Below are 13,105 nucleotides of genomic sequence, written 5' to 3' on the forward strand. Positions count from 1 at the left end.
AAATCCTAAACACTTGCAGCAAGGCCGGATCCGGAATTAATGCCCATTGAAAGGCATTAATCCGGATCCGGCCTTAAGCTAAACGTCGTTTCGGCGCATTACCTGATCCAACGTTTAGCTTTTTCTGAATGGTTACCATGGCTGCCGGGACGCTAGAGTCCTGGCAGCCATGGTAAAGTGTAGTGGGGAGCGGGGAGCAGCATACTTACAGTCCGTGCGGCTCCCGGGGCGCTCCAGAGTGACGTCAGGGCGCCCCACGCGCATGGATGACGTGATCGCATGGCACGTCATCCATGCGCATGGGGCGCTCTGATGTCATTCTGGAGCGCCCCGGGAGCCGCACGGACTGTAAGTATACTGCTCCCCTGCTCCCCACTACTACTATGGCAACCAGGACTTTAATAGCGTCCTGGCTGCCATAGTAACACTGAACGCATTTTGAAGACGGATCCGTCTTCAAATGCTTTCAGTTCACTTGCGGTGTTACGGATCCGGCGGGCACTTCCGGCAAATGGAGTACACGCCGGATCCGGACAACTCAAGTGTGAAAGAGGCCTTAGATGGTCAGATCAACAGCAGGCCCTCGCCCGTAATGTTTTAAAGGGTGAACGACAGGCCCTTGCTCCTAATGTTTTTGAGGGTCACCAGGCCATCAATCATAATTTTTCAAGGGAGTGTATGATGCCCTCCTTTATGTGTAATAAAGGGTGTATTGGAGTGCCGGTTCCTTGTAATTTTTGGCAGCCCTTTCACTTAGTGCATAGGCTTTATGAGTGTAGGATTCCCACTACCTGAACAATTGTACCACAATGTGAATGAGGCCCTCCTTTATGTGATATACATGTTGTATCGGATGCCTCTTCCTTGTCATTTTTGGCAGCACTTGCACTTTATATACAAGTAAATATTGTGGGGATTCACTCTGGTAAACAGGATAAGTGGACGCAGTATAAAGACACCAACCAGTTTGTAAACCAAGAGTTCAGTGTTTATTGACACGTTAGAAAATCCACAGAACAAAAAAAAACACTTTCAAGCAAAAAAAATCACCTTGCAGTATTGGTGTCAGTTCACACCATGCGGCCTGTTCTGCCAACAAGAGTCCATCAGCAGGCTTTAGTCGGCCTGTTTCCCCTCACATGGGTCTCAGCCCTCCACCCCGGTACAAGCCTCAGATCCCAATACAGAGATTCCTTCTTCTGAACCCAACTGTCTTTTAAAGGCAGCTATGTAGGTACTGCCAAACCCCGAACCGGCACTTAAAATCCAGTCCGGTGTTTGACCCCACCTGGCTGCAAATCAGCCTAGCCGCACACGCTGGGAGGAAAACACCTGTTTTACCAGACAACTCCCTTTACTGTGTCACAATATATAATATACAGTTTCCTAACAATTTTTCCTCTAAAATGTCATTATGTAAAAGTGGCGTACTACTCGGACAACATGGTTCCTTGCAGTGACCTGGGAGTCCAAGATGCATCCAGACATCCTCCCCATGCTGTTCCCGAACCATTTCGGTGGTGTTTCCATCAATTTCTGACCTTTTCCTATGAACCAGACACCCTCCCCTCCTCAGAGCAGTGGGGCCTGGTTTAATGCTCGAGTTCTCCAATTGACTTCCATTGTGCTCTGTTGAGCACCCGAGCATCCCAAGGTGTTCTACTCGAGCACCCGAGCACTTTGGTGCTCGATCAGCACTAGCTAATTCCCAAGATAATACACCCAGACCAGGCAGGTTTTGAGGCAGGCAGGGAGGGGAACTTCCACTGTTGTTGAGTTCTGAATGCAATTAAACTAGGAACTGATAAAAAGCTCCCCCTTATCCTTCTCAGCACTGATGCTGAGAAGTAGTGTTGAGCGCGAATATTCGAATATCGAATTTTTTTTAGCGAATATCGCCACTTCGCTAATTCGCGAATATTTCGAATATAGTGCTATAAATTCGATATTTCAAATATATGTTATTTTTTTTTTATTGTTATTTTTTTTTCTTTCCCACTTCCCTAAAGTTTTTAAATAAATAGAATTATAATACTTGATAATTATTATAATTATTCTATTTATAAAAAAAACAAAGTAATATAATCGCATAGCGAATTAAACTTAGCTGTCTCTATAGTCAACTTTCCTATATGATTGCTAGAATTAGCGAAGTTGACGAATATGGAGCTAAAACGAAGATGCAGAATACTTTGTTATGTTCGTTTTGAGGAATATGACGAATACATTCGTCATATTCGTCATCTTCGCTAATTCTAGATATCAAACCAATAGGAAAGTAGCCTTAAGTTACAATCGCAATACGCGATTATTTAAATTGCATAATAATAGCGATAACTAGAAAAATGACGAATATTCGATTTCGACTAATATGAAACGAATACTCTAGCGAATATTCGCAAATTTCATCGAAATCTAATATGGCACCTCCCGCTCATCACTACCGAGAAGGCATTTGATCGAGTCAACTGGCTGTTTATGCAACATACTCTACACAGATTAAGAATACCAGACCCTTTCGTCCTAGCAATAATGTCTGTATACCGTCCATCACCCCAACGTTAGAGTTCATGTCAATGGCATGCTGTCAAAAGTCTTTGATATACATAATGGAACCCGTCGGGGATGCCCTCTATCACCATGGAAACCCTATTACAAGCAGTCAGGGACAATCCATCTATCGAGGGCTTGAGGGTTGGAGGGGTGGAACACAAATGTGCTGCTTTTGCGGACGATCTGTTTTTATTGCTTACAAACCCCACTCAGGCCCTCCCACTGATCATGAACCTATTTGATGAATTCGGAACCCTATCCAATTTTAAAATTAACTACACCAAGTCAGAGGCATTAAACATCACCCTCCCCCCACAACAAACCCAACAATTAGGCACCTCCTTTCCCTTTAAATGGCAACAGGACAAACTCAAATACCTAGGGATCTTCCTGACCAATAAACCCTCCAAATACTTACTCTTAGGCCTCATGCACACGACCGTTGTGTGTTTTGTGGTCCGCAAATTGCGGATCCGCAAAACACGGATGGCGTTACTGTGTGTTCAGCAATTTGCTTCCTTTTATTCGCACTTTATTCACAACTTTCCTATGGAAAGGTAACAAGCCAAGACTGGCCCACGACAGACTGACCACAGACCGCCTCCATGGGGGTTTCGGCCTCCCAGACGTGAGATCTCATTACAGGGCAATACAGTTGAAGAGATGGCTTCAGTTGTGTGTCCCGCAATTCAGGATATTGGGTTCGGATACAGAACTGGCAAATCTCTCTGATAGACAGTTGGCGGGGCAATGGGGCATCACTGGCCCTTCTCCTCCACCAGATGGCTTAACCAAGGGTGTCCACTCTATTATTACATCTTTGCAGACAGGCCAAGCTCCATTCTCCATTCTCTTATTTCTTATTATCTCTTTTTTGAGTTGACTGTATCATTTGTCTCTACATCTATGTATTACATATGTACAAACATTACATGATGTTTCATGAGTGAAGCTCCACTGCTGTCTCCTTCTTAGCCTTAACATACCCCTCCTTCCTTCCCTTCCCCTTTTTCTTGAACCACCCTCCCTCCTCTGTCCTTCTCCCTTACCCTTTATACCTCATCTAAGGCAAATTGACTCATGATACGGCTCCATTTTTTTTTTATTGTGTACAGTTTCTTTTGTTTATTCTGTACTGTATTGAATATAAAAATGGCAATAAAAAGATATCTAACAATAAATTTTTTTTTTAAACATAACAACGTGATTTAATCCCATAAATACCTGGCCCATTTTTAGCTTTGCATTTTCGTTTTTTCCTCTCCACGTTCCAACAGCCATAACTTTTTTTAATTTTACGTTCATATATCCATATGAGGGCTTATTTTTTGTGGGATAAGTTGTAATTTTTTAAGGGCACCGTTAAATTTACTGTGTCTGTTATTGGAAAATAGGAAAAAAAAATCTTTGTGGGGTTTAATTGAAAAAAAAACCCCACACAATTCCTCCAAGGTTTTTGACATTACAGCGTTCACTGTGCGCTAAAAATGACATGATGTTCTTACTCTGCGGCTCAATACGAATACAGCGACACTAAACTTATATATTATTTTTTTTTCCCCTACCTTTGAAAAAAATCTAAATTTTCTTTGCATCGCCATTTTCTGACAGCCATAACTTTTTAATGTTTTGGTTTTTAGAGCTGTACGAGGGCTTGTTTTTTTCGAGACAAACTGTAGTTTTTATTAGTACCATTTTTGTGGTACGTACAGCTTCTTGATCACTAAAAAAGGAGGAAAGGTGACTAAAAAATGATGATTCGTGAGTTTTTTTTTTTTTTTTCAGTTAGGCCTCTTTCACACGGGCGCGTAGCGGGAAAATGCGCAACTTTTCCGTGCGAGAGCAAAGCATTTTAATGCATTTTGCACGCGCGTGAGAAAAATCGTCATCTTTGGTACCCAGACCAAAACCCGGACTTCTTCCATGGTGATAGATCATGTGATGGACCATGTGATGTGCGCAGTGATGTCACCAATGGTTCTTTTCTTCCAGGTCATCAAAGAAGAAGAAAGAAAAAAAGCCGGGCAGCGCGAACAAGTGGATTAAGGTGAGTTTAATTTTTATTTAATTTTTTAACCCCTCTATCCCTAATTTACTTTGCATTCTGTATTAAGAATGCTATTATTTTCCCTTATAACCATGTTATAAGGGAAAATAATAATGATCGGGTCTCCATCCTGATCGTCTCCTAGCAACCGTGCGTGAAAATCGCACCGCATCCGCACTTGCTTGCGGATGCTTGCGATTTTCACTCAGCCCCATTCACTTCTGTGGGGCCTGCGTTGCGTGAAAAACGCACAATATAGAGCATGCTGCGATTTTCACGCAACGCACAAGTGATGCGTGAAAATCACCGCTCATGTGCACAGCCCCATAGAAATGAATGGGTCCAGATTCAGTGCGGGTGCAATGCGTTCACATCACGCATTGCACCCGCGCGGAAAACTCGCCCGTGTGAAAGAGGCCTAATGTTGTTCACCGCACAGGAATCTCTTTCTTAATATTTTAATAGTTCAGACATTTTCAGACGCGGCGAAACCTGATATCTTTATTTATTTTATTTTTTTATTTATTGTTAATATACTTTATATGTATATTTATTATTATTATAATATTTATATGTAAAATTATATGTTATATTATATGTAATATTTTTTAAATTTTTTAAACTTTTTATTTAATAACTATTAGCCCCCTTATGGATCTAGAACCTGGGATCTTTTGATCCCTTTTATTATTCACCCTAAGGGCTCATGCCCACGAACGTAAGGGCCCCATGCCCATGCTACGGACCGCACACTCCGCAGTGCTTCCATGAGGTTCCAATCCGTGATTCCGCGCTGCATCTCCGGATTTGCGGACGCATTCAAGTGGCTGCAATACGGGCGGCAATACGGCCACGGCGGGGCAACGGCCTTGCGCATGGGCCCTAATAGAGATCTATTCTGGTGAATAGGATTTTTTACACCCTCCCTGCTTACCATGGCAGGCCTGGAAGCCTTCAGCAGTGTCCAGGATGCCATGGGAACCGATCGGAGCCCCCCGATTTCCTTCAGGCGCTCCGATCGGATGACATAGGGAGCCACATGCCTCTGCCTTGCCTCACAGGTGCCACGATCAGCATTGATCGCAGCACCTGAGGGGTTTAATGGCGGGCTTCGGCGGGATCACCATTCCCTGTCATTGCTGCCGGGTGCCTGCTGTATGATACAGACGCGACCCGCCGCATATGGAACAGGCTCACTACAGCAGCCTGCTCCATACTTTACATCAACCACTGGGAAGTACGGGTACGTCACTCTGGAGGAAGGGGTTGAACAACAGGTCATTTTCTGAAGATACATTCTCTTTAAGGGTACGACCACACCACACTGTTGTGATCCATTCGGTTTGCGGCTGGCTGCTGTCGAGAAATGCAATTGAGCCTCAGCTGCCTTTTATTTACCTAATGAAGACCGCACTGTATAGCCGGTCTTCATTGTGAATGGCCGTGCAGCACCTCCAATACCTAGCAGCCATTAACAATGAAAACGGCTATAGAAGGCAGTCTTCATTAATTAAATACAAGTTTAGAGGTGCGTCCATGGGGATCAAGGATTCCCCTTCTGGGGGAATGTATTTCTTTACAGTGAGACTAATCCTTCTATCTTCATTCAGCAGGACCTGGGCTGACGTCACTGCGATCGCCACGGGGTGAGGGCGATTATGTCATCAAAGGTCCTTTGGCAGGTCCTGAAAGATGAAGAAAGAAGACGATGCCGGCTGGCCGAACATCAGGATGAGGTGAGTTAACCCCTCAATCCACATTTTAGTAAGCATTCTGGATTAAGAGTGCTATTATTTTCCTTTATAATCATGTTATAAGGGGAAATAATCAAATTATTAGAACACCGATCCCAAACTCGAACTTCAGTGAAGAAGTCCGGGTTTGGGTCTGGGTACCACATTCAGTTTGCACTCGCGCAGAAAAATCTGAACATTGGAACGCAATCGCAGTCAAAACTGACTGAAATTGCGTGCCTACTCGCGCGGTTTTCCCGCAATGCACACGCAACGCATCCGGAGCAAATCCAGAACGCCTGTGTGAAAGAGGCCTAAGAGTTCACATCACTTTCAATTCTGCATAATGGGTGCGGACCCATTCATTTCAATGGGGCCGCAAAAGATGTGGACACAGCACACTGCATGCTGTCCACATCCGTAGTTCCATTCCGCGGACCCAAAGATAGAGCGTGTCCTATTCTTGCCCATAGCCATGGGCAAGAATAGGCATTGCCTAATAGGCATTTCTATTTCCATGGTCGGTATCCGTGTTTTATGGATCCGCAATTTGCAGACCGCAAAACACTTGCGAACATGTGAATGGATCCTGATCCTGAAAAAATAAAAATAAAAAAATGGATCCTAGAAAAAAAATGCATCCTTCAAAACAATGGATCCTGTAAAAAACGGATCCTGAGCATCCGTTATGCACATTTGGCATCCGTTTGAGCCATTTCTGTATAAGGCCTCATGCACACGACCGTATTTTGTTTCTGTGTCCGTTCCGTTTTTTTTTGCGGATAGGATGCGGACCCATTCATTTCAATGGGTCTGCAAAAAATGCGGACAGCACACTGTGTGCATCAGTATGTCCATTCCGTTTCTCCGTAAATAAAATAGTGCATGTCCTATTTTTTTCTAGTTTGCGGACAAGGATAGGTATTATTACAATGGATCCGCAAAAAAAACGGACCGCAAAACACATACGGTCGTGTGCATGTAGCCTTAGATTTGTTTTTCTAGACCAAAAAAGTCCTGAACGCAGACAGTTGACTTGAGCTATAAACTGCACCAGTTTCTGGCATAAGTTATTGTAAATCCGGTGGGCTGCTCAAAGCCCCGCCCTTCTGTTAAGCCCCACTCAACTTTAAAAAAGTGATAAAAATCTCAAAAAGTTGCAAAATATGGTGCAAATGTAGGGTATGCCTTAATTTTTGACATTTTTACACCACAATAGCAGCATAAATAGTTCAATAAATGTCCCCCACTGTACCTGATATTGGTTCTACAGTAAACAATAACGATAATAAAGGGGTCATGTCACGAAACATATTCTACATTTTTGAAACCAGCACCTGGATCTGAATACTTTAGTAATTGCATGTAATACAAAATTTTGTATATCCAGTGAGCTATTCAATAAAATGTATCTGTAGCGCCACCTGCAGTTTTTTTTCTTACTTCTTGTCCACCTCAATGAGGTGGTCGCACATGCTCAGTTTAAATCTTCAGCTGTCGCCTGCCATATCTTCTGTTTTGGCAGTTGCCAGGAAAGAGTTGCAGCTAAAATGACACGGCCCCCTGAGCTGGCAGTACCATTGGAGCAATGAATGTGGAGATCTCTGGGTCCATGTGCAGTACAGGGCAGCTTCTAGGTTTGTTAAAAAGGTATTGTCAATTACATCAATCATGGCTTAACCCGGGGATGGCCAACCTGAGGCTCTGCAGCTGTTGCAAAACTACAACTCCCAGCATGCCCAGACTGCCTACAGCTATCAGCCTACAGCAGGGCATGGTGGGAGTTGTAGTTTTACAACAGCTGGAGGGCCGCAGGTTGACTTAACCCCTTTAAGAATATTGTGATGATGTGTGTGTTGTCCAATGCATTACAACAGGGTTGTCGTGTTTACAGAACACCAGCCACTTTAGGAAATGTAATTGCCCCTGGCATGTGTGTGGCACCTGTAGACTGACGGCATAAGTGCCTATGTTGCAGAGGATTTTATAAATGTGGCACTCACCCATGTAAAACCTGCAATTATGTGAGTTCGGATCAACATTTTAATAATAGTGGAGGCAACTAGCAATTCCCTATCAAAAGCTAAATAAATTATAATACCACTTATGTTGTTTATATGGTTTTATGCACTGACTGTTAGAAGATTTGCACAAAAAAAATGAGGTTCTATTGAAGGAAAGCTAATTTGCATACTTTTGGGTTTCCAAGAAAGATATTCAAATTAGCTAAGGCCCCTTTCACACGGGCGAGATTTCGCGCGGGTGCAATGTGTGAGGTGAACCCATTGCTCCCGACCCATTCATTTCTATGGGGCTGTGCACATGAGCGGTGATTTTCACACATCACTTGTGCGTTGCGTGAAAATCGCAGCATGCTCTATATTGTGTGTTTTCCACGCAACGCAGGCCCCATAGAAGTGAATGGGGCTGATTGAAAATCGCAAGCATCCGCAAGCAAGTACGGATGCGGTGCGATTTTCACGCACGGTTGCTAGAAGACAATCGGGATGCAGACCCGATCATTATTATTTTCCCTTATAACATGGTTATAAGGGAAAATAATAGCATTCTGAACACAGAACCCATGGTACAATAGGGCTGGAGGGGTTAAAAAAAAATTAAAATAATTTAACTCACCTTAATCCACTTGCTCGCGCAGCCCGGCTTCTCTTCTGTGCTGTGTGCAGGAAAAGGACCTGTGGTGACATCACTCCTGTTATCACATGATCCATCACATGAAGATCCATCACCATGGTAAAAGATCGTGTGATGGACCATGTGATGACCGGAGTGACATCACCACAGGTCCTTTTCCTGCACACAGCACAGAAGACAGACAGAAGAGATGCCGGGCTGCGCGATCAAGTGGATTAAGGCGAGTTAAATTATTATTATTTTTTTTTAACCCTGTTAGAAGGGAAAATAATACAATCTACACAACCCCGATCCCAAGCCCAAGCCCGAACTTCTGTGAAGAAGTTCGGGTTTGGGTATCAAACACGCCGATTTTTCTCACGCGTGTGCAAAACGCATTACAATGTTTTGCACTCGCGCTGAAAAATCGCGCATTTTCCCGCAATGCACTCGCCTCTTATCCGGGCAAAAAACATGACGCCCGTGTGAAAGAGGCCTAAGGCCCCTTTCACACAAGCGAGTTTTCCATGCGGGTGCAATGCGTGACGTGAACGCGTAGCACCCGCACTGAATCCTGACCCATTCATTTCAGTGGGTCTGTGTACATGAGCATTTTTTTTCACGCATCAGTTCTGCGTTGCGCGAAAAACGCAGCATGTTCTATATTCTGCGTTTTTCACGCAGCCCTGGCCCAATAGAAGTGAATGGGGCTTCAGTGAAAAACGTATTGCATCCGGAAGCAAGTGCGGATGAGATGCGTTTTTCACTGATGGTTGCTAGGAGATGTTGGTTTGTAAACCTTCAGTTTTTCTTATCACGCACGTGAAAAACGCATTGCACCCACGGGGAAAAAAAATGAAAAACTGAACGCAATAGCAGAAAAAACTTACTGAACTTGCTTGCAAAATGGTGCGAGTTTCACTGAACGCACCCGAAACGCATATGGAGCCAATCCATCACGTTCGTGTGAAAGAGGCCTAAGAGAGAAATTTGCACTCAAAATTTCTGTGCTCAAAAGTTGCAAAATAGGGGCATATAAAGGGTAGCTTAGATAGTTTAGCGGGTAGGCAAGAATTAAATAGATGGGGTTGGAAAGAGGGAGATAATCACTTAGAGGTGTTGGAGTCAGGATTTTTTGGGGAAAAAAATTCAGATAATAGAATATTAAATTTAATAGAACACGTACGGGGGGAAATTAAGAAGATATTGGAGATTAAAGGGTTTTTGAAATACACACCGATATGGAATAATTTTAATTTAAAAGAATTAGAAACAATAAGGGACTATATAGATTGGGAAAAAAAAGGAATGAAATATCTAGACCAGATCTTCGAGGAAGATAAGTTGAAAGACTTCAACACAATGGTGTTGGAATTTGGGATCTCCCATATTGATACGTACAAATATCTTCAACTCAGGAATGCACTGTGGACAGTGTTACAGGAGGATAGGTATAGAAGGGAAAAATCAGATAGGTTGGATAAGTTCACTATAGTAGGGGAAGGAGTAAGAACAACAGCAAGGAGATATAGGCTTTTGATGGAAGGAAAGAGAAAAAAAATCATAATGCCTGCTGTAGGAAAATGGGAGAAGGATCTAGGTTCCCTTACAGAAGAAAATTGGAAAGATGCCCTTAGAAATTATGCTACAATCTCGGATAGGGGCTCACACAAGATCTCACACAATTCTTTATAGTGCACAGATTACATCGATCTCCATGGATGTTGAAAAGAATGGGAGTGAAAGCAACTGATAAGTGTCCAAAATGTTGGGAGGAGAGAGCAGACTTAATACACTGTTTCTGGAGATGTCCCAAGCTCCATAGATATTGGACAGAAATAATGGAAACCGTATTTTTGCTCCTGAAAGTTTGGCTGCCCAATGATCCAATAATCTGTATTCTAGCGGCTACTGAACATTTAAAGTTAAACAAAAAAACACGACTGGTTTTGAATAAAGTATTATTCCAGGCCAGATTGCTTATACTCAGGCAATGGATAAAAGTAGATTTACCGACAGTGGAACAGTGGAGAAAAATGATAGATAATTTAATTAAAGAAGAACGAGTGATGGAGAATCACATAAAAAGGTCACTAAATCTCGATCAAGTGTGGAAAAATTGGTTACTTTAGTGTTGAAGTTTTTTTTTTTTTTTTTTTTATCTCCTTACGTCCCCACGTGGAGGGAGGGGGGGGAGGAGGGTGGGAAACGGGATAAGGAAGGGAAAGGAAAAGGAACTGTAGTTATTAATTGTGAATGGTTGATCTTTGTTTACCTGATTTTATGGATTTGTTCCTTGTGTGAAATTCAAATAAAGACTATTTAAAAAAAAAAAAAATAGGGGCTATTGCGACTTTTTAGGTCACTTGCACAAAGTTTTTGCAACTTTTTGCATTATAAAGTGGAAAGCAGGAGGAAAACTTGGTGTGGTTAGCTATGTTAATGCCTTAAGGCCAGGAGGTTTTTTTTTTTTTGCATTTTCGATTTGTGCTCCCTGCCTTCCCAGAGCCATAACTTTTTTTATTTTTCTGTTCACATAGCCATATGAGGGCTTGTTTTTGGCGGGACAAGTCATATTTTCCAATACCACCATTTCATATGATGTAGTGGGAAGTGGGAAAAAAATTCTAAATGGGGTGAAATTGCAAAAAAAAGCAATTCACCACAGTTTTACAGATTTTATATTTACGATGTTCAATATGCGATAAAACTGACTAGTTCATTTTATTCTACAGGTCAGTACGAAACCGGTGATATGTATAGGTTTGATAGTGATAAAAAAAAAAATTAAAGTGGGAAAAAAAATCTGTTTTATTTTTTGGGCCATATTTTGACCCCTATAACTTTTTTGTAATTATGTGTCCGGAGCTGTATGGGGGCTCATTTTTTGCGGGGCAATCTGAACTTTTCATTGATACCATTCTGAGGTGTATGACTTTTTGATCACTTATTTAATTTTTTTTTGTTAAAAATTAAGCAACCAAAAACGGCAAATCGGCCATTTGGACACTTTTTTCTATTTTGCTGTTTGCCATATGGGAATATATTTTTATACTATGGTAGTTTTTACACATCGCGACACCCATGATGTGTATTTTTCTTTTTGCAAACAAAACTTTATTATTTTATCTCTTCACAGAAAAGTCCATACATCATTTAATTGGTACAATAATGTATAAAATATGTTACAGCAAAAAGTCTGATTGCAAGCAGTTAATTCTAACAACTAACATACTTCCCTTCTTTCAGATTTAATCCCCAATCACCAGGACCCCCCCCCCATCATAGCCCTTTTATTATAATTGGTCGTACATCTTTGTTTGTTTATAAAATTGTCTTTCCGTCTGTGTGCCATGCTATTGCTCCAATTTTCCCAGTGTGGCCTTCAACTGTTCTCTCCGATACCAGGTTGTTGTTCTATGCAGATTTATTACCATTTGGATTTCTTCATTGTCAAGTACGTTTGTTATAAAGCTCCTCCACTTTTTCATGAGCCCTTTTACTAAGTTGTCTTTCGCCTGTTCTGGCGCTAGGAATTCCATTCTCATGCACCATGTAACTTGATTAATTATGTTTGTCGAGGTGGTGATGCTTTCAACCAATTTTGTAATAAACATCTTTTTGCTGCTAATATGCTTCTGTGCGTTATTTGTGTTATGTGCGCATTCTCTGGGTGATAGTGGAATAGTATTATTTTCTGAGATAATGGAATATTGACCTTCAATACTTCCTCTAACCACTTTATAAACATTTTCTAATAGGAAACTGTTTGCGGGCATGTCCCTAATCCATGGTAGAGGTTGGTATTACTAGTATTGCATTTTGGGCAGTGTGGTATTTTACCTTGTTGTAGATAGCCGTATATCGCCCTGTGTGTGATTTTAATCTGTGTTTACCGGCAGATCTCATTTGAAGTTACTTTTTTGACTGCTAGCCATCCCCTGGAAATTTTTGTCCTGTAAGTTAGAAATTTTCAGTTCTTTTACCCAGGATTTAAAGGGTCTGAGTGGGGATTTCTCTAATTGTGCTTTCCGTATCGTAAACACAGTATCTGAGAGTGACACGGGGACATTGTTTGATTGATTTAGTAGGTCAAACTGGTTTGACGGGAATACTCGTGAGAAATCCCTCAGTCGTG

This window comes from Bufo gargarizans, chromosome 5 (genome assembly GCF_014858855.1).
Source record: "Bufo gargarizans isolate SCDJY-AF-19 chromosome 5, ASM1485885v1, whole genome shotgun sequence".
NCBI classification, from domain to species: domain Eukaryota; kingdom Metazoa; phylum Chordata; class Amphibia; order Anura; family Bufonidae; genus Bufo; species Bufo gargarizans.